The sequence below is a fragment of the Sorex araneus genome, chromosome 9, assembly GCF_027595985.1.
Source record: "Sorex araneus isolate mSorAra2 chromosome 9, mSorAra2.pri, whole genome shotgun sequence".
Lineage (NCBI taxonomy): Eukaryota > Metazoa > Chordata > Mammalia > Eulipotyphla > Soricidae > Sorex > Sorex araneus.
Genome location: NC_073310.1, coordinates 37,616,492 through 37,629,384, shown reverse-complemented (window position 1 = coordinate 37,629,384; position 12,893 = coordinate 37,616,492). Strand labels below are relative to the sequence as shown.

The 12,893-nt window shown below is 41.0% G+C and overlaps 1 pseudogene; it reads left to right on the top strand.

Annotated features, from left to right (window-relative positions):
* The first annotated feature begins 8,611 nt into the window (after positions 1-8,611).
* LOC129398793 (recombining binding protein suppressor of hairless-like) lies at positions 8,612-10,219 on the top strand (annotated as a pseudogene).
* The last annotated feature ends 2,674 nt before the right edge of the window (positions 10,220-12,893 follow it).

The window sequence follows — 12,893 nt, the reverse complement described above, 5'->3', positions numbered from 1 at the left end:
ATCAGAGTGATATGCAGCCTAGCAATTTAAAAGGTTTAGGTGTTTGTGGGCAGAGAAATTGAAATTCTCAATCTAAATTTCTTTTTAGAAGGACATCAATGGTTATTAACAATTGGAATTATTTTGAACTTCAGAATCTGTACTATCTAGGAAGAGCTGTGGTGCTAGAGCTAGAGTTTTAGGGATATAGATACAGATGTCATTTCTACTGTGCTTTTTTGCATCCTCAGGATATATTCTCAGGAGTGGTATTGAGGAGTTATATGGAAGCTCAATTTCTAGTTTTTGAAGGACTGTCCATATTGTTTTCCAGAAAGGCTGGACCAGTTGGCATTCCCACTAACTGAAAGAATATCCCTTCCCCCCCCCCTCACATCCATGCCAGCACTGGTTGCTTTTGTTCTTTTGAATGTGTGCCACTGTTCACAATGGCCAAAATCTGGAAACAACCTAAGTGCCCTAGAACAGATGATTGGTTAAAGAAACTTTGGTACATCTACACATTGGAATACTATGCAGCTGTTAGGAGAGATGAAGTCATGAAATTTGCTTATAAATGGATAAACATAGAGAGTATCATGCTAAGTGAAATGACTCAGAAAGAGAGGGACAGACATAGAAGGACTGCACTCATTTGTGGAGTTTAGAATAACATCACTTGAGGCTGAGACCCAAGGACAGTAGATACAAAAGCTAGGGGGATTGCCCCATAGCTGGAAGACTGCTTCATGAGCGGAGGGGAGAAGGCAGATGGAATAGAGAAGGGATCACTAAGAAAATGATGGCTGGAGGAATCAGTTGGGGTGGGAGATGCGTGCCAAAAGTAGATAATGGACCAAACATGATGACCTCTCAGTGTCTGTGTTGCAAGCCATAATGCCCAAAAGTAGAGAGAGAATATGGGGAATATTGCCTGCCATGGAGGCAGGGGGCGGGTGTGAAAGGGGGGTGGGGTATACCGGAGATATTGGTTGTGGGAATTGTGCACTGGTGGAGGGATGGGTGTTTGATCATTGTGTGATTATAACCCAAACATGAAAGCTTGTAGCTATCTCGCAGTGATTCAATAAATTTTTTTTTAAAAAGTTTTAGGGATATCAGGCATTCCTATTGGAATTCCAGAACCAGCTTCAGGCCTTCTTACCAAAGGAAAAAAAGTGAGACACTCTAAAATCCAAGTGGCTGGAAACCACCCTTTGGGCTTTAGTGACCTTGCAGCCACTGAAGAGAGGTAATTGCCTCCACCCACTCTTTCTTCTCCCTCCACCTTTTCTCAATTAAAGCTGAGAATGGTAATAATTTACAGCCTCATTCTAACTTCAGAAGTTGATATCTAAGTGTTAAAAGTTTGAATGCCTTTTGAATAGAAAATATCCAGACAACAAAATATGTATTTAATGGTAAAAAGGAATTTAAAGTTTAAAGTATTCTGGCAGAAGAGTTTTGTCTCAAGAATTATGAAGGAAATAGGAGATAAAAGAGAAAACTAGAATGAATGTTTGTCCTTCATACCAAGATAAATATAGATATAATCTAAAACTTTGCTCCCTTTCTCTACATTGTGTGATTTTCAAGGATTGTTTAAAATGCAAGCTTAAACTGCATGTATGACTATTTGAGTTGTATGTTGGAGAGAAGATTTAAAAAATGATGTTAAATTCATTAAATAGAATAAAATACAAAATGCAGTCCACTGGAAGTGATGAAGTGGGCAAAGATTGAAGGGAAATGTAGGTAAATGAAATATAACAATCTTGTAAGTATGTTAACAGTCTTTTATCCACATTTTCCTAGGATTCTATGTTATAAGATCTTTAATTGTGAGCATTGCAAACCTTTTGAATATCTATAGAACTGATGTAATGCTTTGAAGTGGTACTGTAGAGTAGTTTTGTCATTTAAATGAGATCATTAGTAACTTGTGTCTAAACTTGGAAGATCATGTTGACTAAGTTCAGTGACTTTAAACTTGTGGGATGATTATAAGAAATATGGATGTATGTCTTAAGTAAGAAAGACAATGGTGCAGATATCATCAGTGGGAAAAAGAGAAGGAATCCTGTTAAAGTGAAGTTGATCTTGAAATGGGATGAAGGAAAGTTACAGGACAGAATAAATATAAAGAAATGTGTAGGTAGAAGTTTGAGGTTGTGTTTTAAGGAAGGGAACTGATCAAACTGATCAAACTGTATTGTTATAAGAAACTCTTTAAATTACATCTGTAGAATTGTTCTAGTACCTTTTTGGCAAGATCTATGGAAGAGATATTGGGAAGATTATGCAGACTCCAGTTATAGTGCTCATAGATAATTGAATTCTTTAAAAGTTGCAGGAAATCAAGGTTTTTAAATATGAGATTGAATGAATTAGATACTACTAAACTATGCACTGGATTCCTGATACAGTGCTCTTCGATAATGGGAAGTCAAGGTTTTCAACATGGGATTGAAGGAATTAAACATGATGTTAAACCACATGCTTTTTCTCTACAGATTTTAGCTTCCTTTGACTAGGACCCACAACAAATGGGTGTATTATATCTCATTGTGAGTAAAGTGAAATGTTTGCTTTTCTCTTCCTTGTACTTTCTGTATGTTTTCAATGCTTCATGGCACTATGTTGGTTTGTACAAATCCAGATAAGTCTTTCCTTTCTGTAATAGGGTTTACCCCTTGTGCAAACAGTAAAATCAGCTATGGACCCCAAAGCCCTCTTTCAGGGAAACAATAAAGGGACAGATATTTAACAGGTACTATTTCAAGTACCCTATAAACCTCAGAGAGACCCTGGAGATAAGCCAGATCATGAAAATACTGGAAATCACCGCTGCTATGGAAAAATGAGGAATCTGGAATCTGCAATACTGACTCAGCCTGGGCCTGACTGTCAGCATCAGGAAAAAACCCTGGAAACCAGGATCTCTCCCAGCCCTGAAGAAGGGATGGGATGGTCTCCCTTTTGCCAAGGCACCTCCATGAAAAATGGGGCCCCAGGCCATACCCAGTTCAATCTGAAGGCTCAAGGCCACATCCAGTTTATCGTGGGAACTAATCTTCGCATATTATGGCCAGGCCTAGGTAACTATGATGTGCTAGATAAAAATTAATGCTCTTGTCTGCCATGGAGAAAGAGGGAGGGTGTAACGTTGTGTGTGGGGGGGTATACAGGGGATATTGGTGGTGGGGAATGTACACTGGTGGAGGGATGGGTGTTTGATCATTGTGTGATTGCAACCCAAACATGTAACTTGTAACTTGTAGCTTGTAACTATCTCACGGTGATTCAATAACGGTCACGAGTCATGAAATCCCGTTGATCGTCAAGTGGCTCGAGCGGTCTCAGTAACCTCTACATTCGTCCTGTCCCTGAGATCTTAGAAGCCTTTCTTCTCGGCCTCCCCAAAGATGCCGCATTGGAAGCTCTTTCAGGGTCAGGGAAATGAGATTCAGCTGGTTACTGGCTTTGGCATATGAATACACCATGGGAAGCTTGCGAGGCTGTCCCATGTGGGCAGGAAGCTATCAGTAGCTTGCGAGTTTCTCCCAGAGGGAAAAGTAAGTTATAAGATATCGCTTCTGGGAGCTTGCTTTGAAGTCTCTAGATGTTGGCTGTTGATGGAATTACACATACCTGGGTTCCTCTGCCGGCATCTTCATGCGTGAGGCCTGTCCGAACATGTGGAGAGGGGCCTCCAGCATGGCTGTGGCTAGGTTCCGGTGGTCTTCTGCCACCGGGAGCTCTGCTCGGGGAGGGGAGGGAAGCTGGAGCCCATCCCCTCCGAGGGGCCCTGGGGAAGACAGCCAGTCATGCGGGCAAGAGACTCTCTTTTAGTTCAGAGATTCAATAAAATAAAAAAAAATAATGCTCTTTTGGTGTGTCTCCTGTCCTTAGCCACCCCCCAGGACTTTTCAGTAAGTAATGGGGTACCCCAAATGGAGGGTTCTCTAATCTTGCCGTGTTTATGCAAAAGAACAAGTCAAGTTTGTTAAATCATTGGCAAATTTTAAAATGAAGGTGGAGAGAAACTCATGTTTCTGTGGCTTGCTATAGTAAGAATCAGATTTTAATTATACAGAAGCGAACTTGACTGGCTCCTGGCTCCTGCCCAGAACCCAACAGAAGCGCGCAATCTCCCTGCCTCTCTTGGCTGCCTCTATGGGACTACCCTCTGATGCCCTGCCGGAAATGCTCCTGACAACCTGAGACTTCACCAACCAGCTGCTGGGGGTGATTGACTCCACAATATCATCCCTGGTGACGCTGCAACATCAGATTATTTCCTTGACTGAAGCCATTCTCCAGAGAGCACTGGACTTAACTTACAACAAATAAGAGGGGAGAGGGTCCATGTGTTTCTTGATGAACAATGTTATTTCATTAATTAATCTGGGATAGTTGAGGATGATATCAAGAATATGGTTATAACTTGCGATGATCTTTGGGAATGCTTCAATGTCCATCCCCTCTTCTCCTGGTCCATTACCCCAGTCTGCCTTGTATATTTGCCTTACTTATCCCTTTTACTGTGGTTGTCTGTTTATTAGCCATAGCCCTTTGCTTGCTCAAACATGATTCTGGTATTGGTCCATCAATTTACAGTTCGGCAAATGAGCCCCTAACAACCTATTTTTCTATGACTTCCAACTGCAATTTATGGGTAATATATTGCTTTTCTCTTTCCGTTACTAGCTAAGGGAATGAGAAGGTAATGCACCTTTAATGGGGGCAAAACTTTTATGATCTTTCTATTAATAATGCTGCAGGTTTTGAATTTAAAATAAATAAATAAAATAAAAAGAGGGAGATGTGGAGCATGGCAACAGGAACCAGAGCTGATAAGATCTGTCTCTGCATAGCAGATAAGACCTGTCCCTGTCTGGGCACATTTTGCAAGCACCAGTTATCTGGTATTGAGTCCCACACCTCAAGAATTATCACGTTAACTGCATTCCTAACTTCAGCATCTAGCCTTTTCTGGGATTGGGCTGGAGAAAAGCAGAGTTGGAAAGGTGACAGGTCAGTTATGCTAAACTTTATGTGATTGAACCATCTTCTTAAGCTAAGACCCTCTATAAAATACGTGTATAGCTGGCAATAGAGTGAGCAGCCATCAGCTGTCTCCCGGAGTGGTTTCTCTGGCCACCTGTCATCCCTTGCCCAGCGTGTGTCCAGACCTGGTGTGCAACGTGTCTGAACACGTTGGGGAAAAACTGTTCCCTGACAGGGTATCACGATGATAATTAAAAATTTGCTTATGGAAATACATGTGTAAATCATTTTCTCTCACTTTGTTTATGTTTCTATAGCTTCAAGACTTTCACATTGCCTTGGTCAGTAGACATTTCTGTAATCTTCAAACATCATATAATTGTATTGATCCGTGACCACCACATTCACAGGCTCTTCAATTAATATCTAATGACATTAATTGCTGAATAAGACTGCCTGAAACTCTCAAAGGAAAATTTCGCACAACAGACCATGAATGACTAATGTCATATACAGGTTCTGGAATTTCTACTGGTTGAACTCCCCAGCCCAGGGTTGAAAATGCAAATCTTTTTAATATATAATTTTATTTGTAAAGTAGTTCACAATATTTAAAAAAATGCAAATTCTAAGTTTGACAAATAGTTGTATTTTGATAGGTACTATGTAAAAAATATAGAAAAAAAGGGAGTGTATCACTAATAAGACTTAAAACTCACTGGGTACAATTTTTTTTGTGTGTGTTATCTTCTACAGCTTCAAAACTTTCACATTGCCTTGCTCAGTAGACATTCCTGAGCAAATTATCATAAAATGAAATAGAATCTTATATACATGGAGCATTTACATATAAGTCAGAGTTTCCTTTAGACAAAAAACAAAATAGTTTTCATGGTTACTTCATGGACCACACCTTGTTCTGTTTTACTCTTTTGTCACCTTTCAAACTAACTTCCACTCATTCTAGTACATTATTGTTTTCTAATGCTACTTAATTGAAATTATCTTTCCTTTTTCTTTAATATCTGCCTTCTAATTAATCATGATTATTTTCATTATTCATCATATAATTTCTTAAAAAGTATTTTGTAAATTGTAAAAAATTTATAAATTGTACAAAATTGTAAAAAAATTGTAACTTTTGGCTTGATTACTCAATTTCTACAAGCACTTATATTCTGAAAGTTCAAGTGGGATGAAGGATAAAGTGAGATGTTAAGTTGCTGCTCGGTAGGGCTTGACCATCAATAGAGTCACACAGAGACAGGATAGCAGTTTCAAAGATTATTCACACAAAGACATACACAACACACAATGTCTCTGCGCTGAGGGACCACAAGGTGGGACCACTCCCTGGGTTTGGAATCCCAATCACCGGCCTGATTCTCTTCTTATACATTTTACTTCCAAGGCAAATGGAACATATGCCAGGTCCCTAATTTTTATGTCTGGCAAAGTAGATGTACAGAAGCAGACGAAGATACTAATCCTGCCTATTCATTGTAAGTTACAAATTAAGCATTGTTTCAGCCCATGTCATAGGGCAGAGGTTAATCAAATATTTATCTGTCATGAGGCAGTAAACTCCTTATCTGTGGTTTGGTATTGGAATCTGTACATCACTGTCCTCGGGGTTTTTCCTCACTAAGTTTTAAATTCACTACATTTAAGCACAAAATTGTTTCAAAACGCAGCCACAGAGGTCTTGCAATCTTTCACGGGGTCGTTATTGCTCCTTGATTCAGCAAAGGCTAAAATAAATTGAGTAACTGTAGAATACCTGCTCTTTGTCAAATGTGAGAGAGAATGGAAAAACAGTGGCAGAATTCACATAAAATTCAAATATTCATATAATGGAATCTAAGTGATTATTTTATTTGAAATAACAGATATTATTACTTTTACTGGAAAACAGATGGGAAAAGTAGAATTTTTGTTGTTGCTGCTATTGAGTCATACCTAGGGGTATTCAAGCTTTACTCCTTGTGCTCAGGGATCATTCTTAGCAAAAATATAGCAGGAACACAGGGTGGAGCAACAGGTCACTTTAAATCTCACCTATGGAACAGGTAGTTAATCAGAATACATAATGGGATGGCTGGGTGGGGTATATCAGCAGACTAAAGGCAGCCCCTCAGCCCTGTCTCTCTCTGCATCTCTCTGTCTCTGTCTCTCTCTCAGCGTGCACTCTCTGGACACTTCTCTTCCTGGACTTCCAGGATCAGGTAAGGCTGTGCATGCACTGGGACATATGACCCAGCACAGGCATGTCGCATAGGCCCAGACAGGGGCAGAATACATGCAGAGCTCGGACACCCAAGAAAGCTCAGGTTTAGCAGGGCTTGGATGCCCAGGCAGTGACAAGGGTTGAGTATAGACGTCTCACCCACATGCACATAGCCATGACCAGAGACGAGGAAAGCCAGGATAGAACGGTAGGAACTGCTGGGAGACCCACCAACAGGGACAGAACACAGGGATCTCTCCTCTATGCATGTGGTCATGGCCTGAGACCAGGGAAAGCATGCATGTGATAGAGAGAGAGATGCAGGGACAGGACCTGGCAGTCATTCATGGGATGCGAGTAGACCTCATGGGACAAGACAGGGAAGTTTTTCACAGGACACAGCAGCATGAGGGCTATGGCATCGTTCATCTGGAAAGGGACCCAGACCTATCTACTTTATCAATACAATAAACTATAACTTTTAATACCTCGAGTTTTGTATGCAAATCTTTAATACAACTCTCAAGAACACAGCAGCACAGGAAAATCCACTTTCACGCTAACAACAGTGCCAAGGGGAAAATATGCAATACTGGGGATTTTTCTTGTGCTAGACAAGACACACCCATGAAACTATCTCTCTGATCCTAGAAAAATATTTTTTGAAAATAGGAAAGTTTATTGGAAAGTAGAAGTAGAAAAGGAACTCCCCACGTGGGGAGGAACAGCATAAGACTAAGTTAACTCTGGCTCCTTTTGTGAGTTTTTTAATATTAAAACTGGGTCTTGGTGTTACAGAGACTGTTAGAAGTTAAAGGAAAAGAGTGTGTATGTGTGTGTGTGTGTGTGTGTGTGTGTGTGTGTGTGTGTGCACTTCCTTTTAAATGAAAATTGATCTCTTTGCAGTTCTTATCAGTTGACAAGAATGTTACCGGGAGTTTGAGGTCCAACAGACAAGTTCATTTGCCTTAGGTGTTGCCCATTATCTTAGCTTCCATGAACCTCAGCTCTGCAGCAGAATTTTAGATACTTGTTATCTCCCATTTATCAGAAAGAGCCCAGAAATTCACTGGAAGTAAAAAAATGTAGGATGGATAAGGTAAAAAATGTGACCTCTCACAGCAGCTGGCAATGGGAAATAGGCTCCCTCTTTCATTTTCCCTCCTTACAGATGAAATCCCGATTTGTATTCAGGGAATGGGGCATCAAATCAGTTAGGCTACATTCCTGCTGATGTCAGGGAATAGCATAGCGCTCCATTGCCATCAAGGTGTGTCAGGAAAAGTGACTCCTGGAGGTCACAGCACCATGCCTCAGTCACCTGCATCTAGGATTCCACATTAAAACTGCAGTGTGGCCTGCGCATGCTCCGGCGCGGGGTCATTGAAATTATGAGACTATCATTCAAATGGAAGCATTATAGTTCTTCGGAACCATTATGATCTCAAAAGGAAAGAATGATACAGATACACTGGCTGAGGTGTGTTGAGGTGCATCGAAGTGTTCCCAGCTGTGCCTTCCCTTAACATGTTCTTGAAGTACCATGGCGTGGATTAAAAGAAAATTTGGTGAGTGGCCTCCACCTAAAAGACTCACTAGGGAAGCCATGAGAAATTACTTAAAAGAACGAGGTGATCAAACAGTGCTTATTCTTCATGCAAAAGTTGCACAGAAGTCATATGGAAATGAAAAACGTTTTTTTTGCTCTCCTCCTTGTGTATATCTTATGGGCAGTGGATGGAAGAAAAAAAAGAACAAATGGAACGTGATGGTTGTTCTGAGCAAGAGTCTCAACCCTGTGTATTTATTGGAATAGGAAATAGTGACCAAGAAATGCAGCAGCTGAACTTGGAAGGAAAGAATTATTGCACTGCCAAAACGTTGTACATATCTGACTCCAAGAGGCACTTCATGCTGTCCGTAAAGATGTTCTACGGGAACAGCGACGACATCGGTGTCTTCCTCAGCAAACAGATAAAGGTCATCTCCAAGCCTTCCAAAAAGAAGCAGTCATTGGAAAATGCTGACTTATGCATTGCCTCAGGAACAAAAGTGGCTCTCTTCAATAGACTTCGATCCCAGACAGTCAGTACCAGATACTTGCATGTAGAAGGAGGTAACTTCCATGCCAGTTCTCAGCAGTGGGGAGCATTTTACATTCATCTCTTGGATGACGATGAATCAGAAGGTGAAGAGTTCACGGTCCGAGATGGCTATATCCATTATGGGCAAACTGTCAAGCTTGTGTTCCGTGACTGGCATGGCACTCCCCAGATTGATAATTAGGAAAGTTGATAAGCAGACGGCGCTACTGGATGCAGATGATCCTGTGTCACAACTCCATAAATGTGCATTTTACCTTAAGGATACTGAAAGAATGTACTTGTGCCTTTCTCAGGAGAGAATAATCCAGTTTCAGGCCACTCCATGTCCAAAAGAACCAAATAAAGAGATGATAAATGATGGAGCTTCCTGGACAATCATTAGTACGGATAAGGCGGAGTATACGTTTTATGAGGGGATGGGTCCCGTCCTCGCCCCAGTCACACCTGTGCCTGTCCTAGAGAGTCTTCAGTTGAATGGCGGTGGGGATGTAGCAATGCTTGAGCTTACGGGACAGAATTACGAGTGTGGTTTGGGGATGTAGAAGCCGAAACGATGTACAGGTGCGGAGAGAGCATGCTCTGTGTTGTCCCAGACATTTCTGCATTCCGAGAAGGTTGGCGATGGGTCCGGCAGCCTGTGCAGGTCCCAGTAACTTTGGTCCGCAATGATGGAATCATTTACTCCACCAGCCTTACCTTCACCTACACCCCCGAGCCCGGGCCGCGGCCACACTGCAGTGCAGCGGGAGCAATCCTTCGAGCCAATTCAAGCCAAGTGCTCCCTAATGAAACAAACACAAACAGCGAGGGAAGTTACACAAACGTCAGCACAAATGCAACCAGTGTCACACAGCGACAGTGGTGTCCTAACGGTAGTTTTTGCGAGGACTTAAACTGACTCTGGAGTGCCGTCGCGAAACGCTGACAGGAAAGAGAGAGAGAAAAAAAGGAAAGAATAAAGGAACAATGTTTTGTGGTTTCTTGGGAAAACTTTTCATACCAGGTGATACTGTTCAAAACCCCATTACCTGCAAGTGCTGATTTGAAATGCTGAAGCCACAGTAAAACAAAACAAACATCAAAATGTACGAACCGTTGGAAAAATAATAGATTTTTTTCCGGCTGTTATTTTGGTTGGTTTTTGTTTGATTTTGTTTCAATGGGCAAGAAATAGAGATGTGGCTGAAATAAAGTTAATCAAACTAGAAGACACAAATCTAACATTAGTTTTTATGGACCAAGGAACTTGTATAAGCTTTAGTAAAAGGTACATTTTCACCATACCTTTTTTTATATCCCAGTATATAGTAAACTTTTGTTACCAAATAGGCTGTTCTCCCTGCCCTCCTTGGAGCTCTTGCTCTCCAGTACGTTCAGGTTCCGAGCCTGACCTTGCTTGTTGAATCTGATTACCATATTCGTCCAGGTTTGGTTTGGTTTTTTGGTCAAAGGCTGGAACTGTTCTTTCTTTCTTTCTTTTTTCTTTTCTTTTTTGTTTTTTTTTTCTGAAATCTTACAACTTTGACATGAGTCAAACATTGTTTGGATTTCAGCAAGTTAAATCTTGTAAAAGCCTACTTTTTATTTTTAAGATTATATGAAGTCTGTGCAAAAGCTTTAAGAAATGCCTCTGCCTTGCCTGCAATACATGCAATGTTCGTTAACTTCGTCTCTATCCTCAAACACTGTTGTTACTTATTTCTGTTTTCCTTTTTTTTAAAATGTATTTATAGTGGTAATCCAAGATGTTCTAACATTTACATGAAATTAAATGTGGCCGTTGAATCCTTCATGAGTTAACGGCACAGAACATGTTTGTACCTGAAAAAAAAAAACTGTAGTGTGATGGTCTCAAACCTAGAGGAAACACACCTGACAAGAAGGTTCTAAGTTCAGGTCCTATCAATGATATGAAACTGAGAAGGGCAGGACCCAAGCAAGTCAAGACCAAGTATTTTCCATGAAAGACTCTCAAGAGAAGCCAGTTCCCAGTATCAGAAAGCTGTTTCATAGGTTTGAAATTTGATCTGGGTTTATTTCGGCTTATTCATAAAGGAGAAATATTTTTTTAAATTTTTTAATAGTGAGTCACCATGGGGTACAGTTACAAACTTATGAACTTTCATGTTTGCATTTCAGTCAAACAATGATCGTTTACCTATTCCTCTACCAGTGTCCATTCTCCCCCACCAATGTTCCCAGCATCCCTCCCACCACCCCTACCCCATTCCCCCCTCCCTACCCTGCTTCTGTGGCAGGAATTCCCTTTTGTTCTCTCTCCTTTTGGGTGTTGTAATTTGCGGTGGAGGTATTGAGTGGCCATTGTGTTCGGTCTTTAGTTTACTTTCGGCACGCATCTTTCAACCCGAATGGGTCCTCCCAAAATCTTTTACTTGGTATTCCCTTCTCTATTTGAGCAGTCTTTTTCCCCAGCATGTGAGGAGCAGACCTCCTGGTCCTTATCTCTACTACTCTTGGGTGTTAGTCTCCCATTCTGCTACTTTATATTCCACAGATGAGTGCGATCTTTCTATGTCTGTCTCTTTTTCTGACTCATTTCACTTAACGTGATACTTTCCATGTTATTCACTTATATGCAAATTTCATGACTTCATCTTTTCTAACAGCTGTGTAGTATTCCATTTTGTAGATGTATCACAATTTATTTAACCAGTTATCTGTTTTTGGGCACTCTGGTTTTTTTCCAGATTTTGGCTATCGTAAACAGTGCTGCAATGAACATACACATGCAGATGTCATTTCTACTATACCTTTTTGCCTCTGTGGGATGTATTTCCAAGGAGTGATATTGCTGGATCAAATGAGACCTCAATTTCTAATTTTTTGAGAATCGTCCATATTGTTGTTCAAAAGGGCTGAAGCAGTTGACATTTCCACCAGCAGTGAAGGAGAGTTCCTTTCTCCCCACATCCGTGCAAAATATTACTTCCAAAGCAGATACACCTATACTGGGCTTAAGTGACCTCATAGCTAGGGGATAAGTGTAATATTTGGAGGTTGAAGGCCAGTTGTGTTCCTAGTATATCGGGCTCTCTGATTTTTGTTTTTGAAAGGCATGCTACTGAAGCAGGCAGTCAGGTAGAGGGGGAATCTCCTTCCCTCCAACAAGACAATAAATTCCTGGAAGTAATAAAGGCTAAAAATCCTACTTTGTGAGGACAGGAACTAAGGCCCAATAAAACCTTAACATGGTGCCAGTATAGACTGGCACCCCTTTTGAAAGTAGCTTCAGTAGGAACAAAGGCTAAGAGAGAAATGACAAAGACCATCAACCACTCCCAACTCTACCCATTGGCAACAACCTTAACAATTGACTTTTACCCAGGTAGAAAGTCCTACACTGGGCAGCTCCAGAAAACCCTATAAAAGCCAACTTGAACAAAGGAAGACCAGCCCATATGCTGCCTATGCCCATGTCTTGCTGCCATGTACAGGTGGTACCTGAGAACATGTATTGTTTGCATCTCTGCTCTTGAGATGTGCTTTCATATTTTCATATCTAATGCTGGGATGGGTACTGGGGCTCCCTCTCAACTCTGGAGAAGCCTACA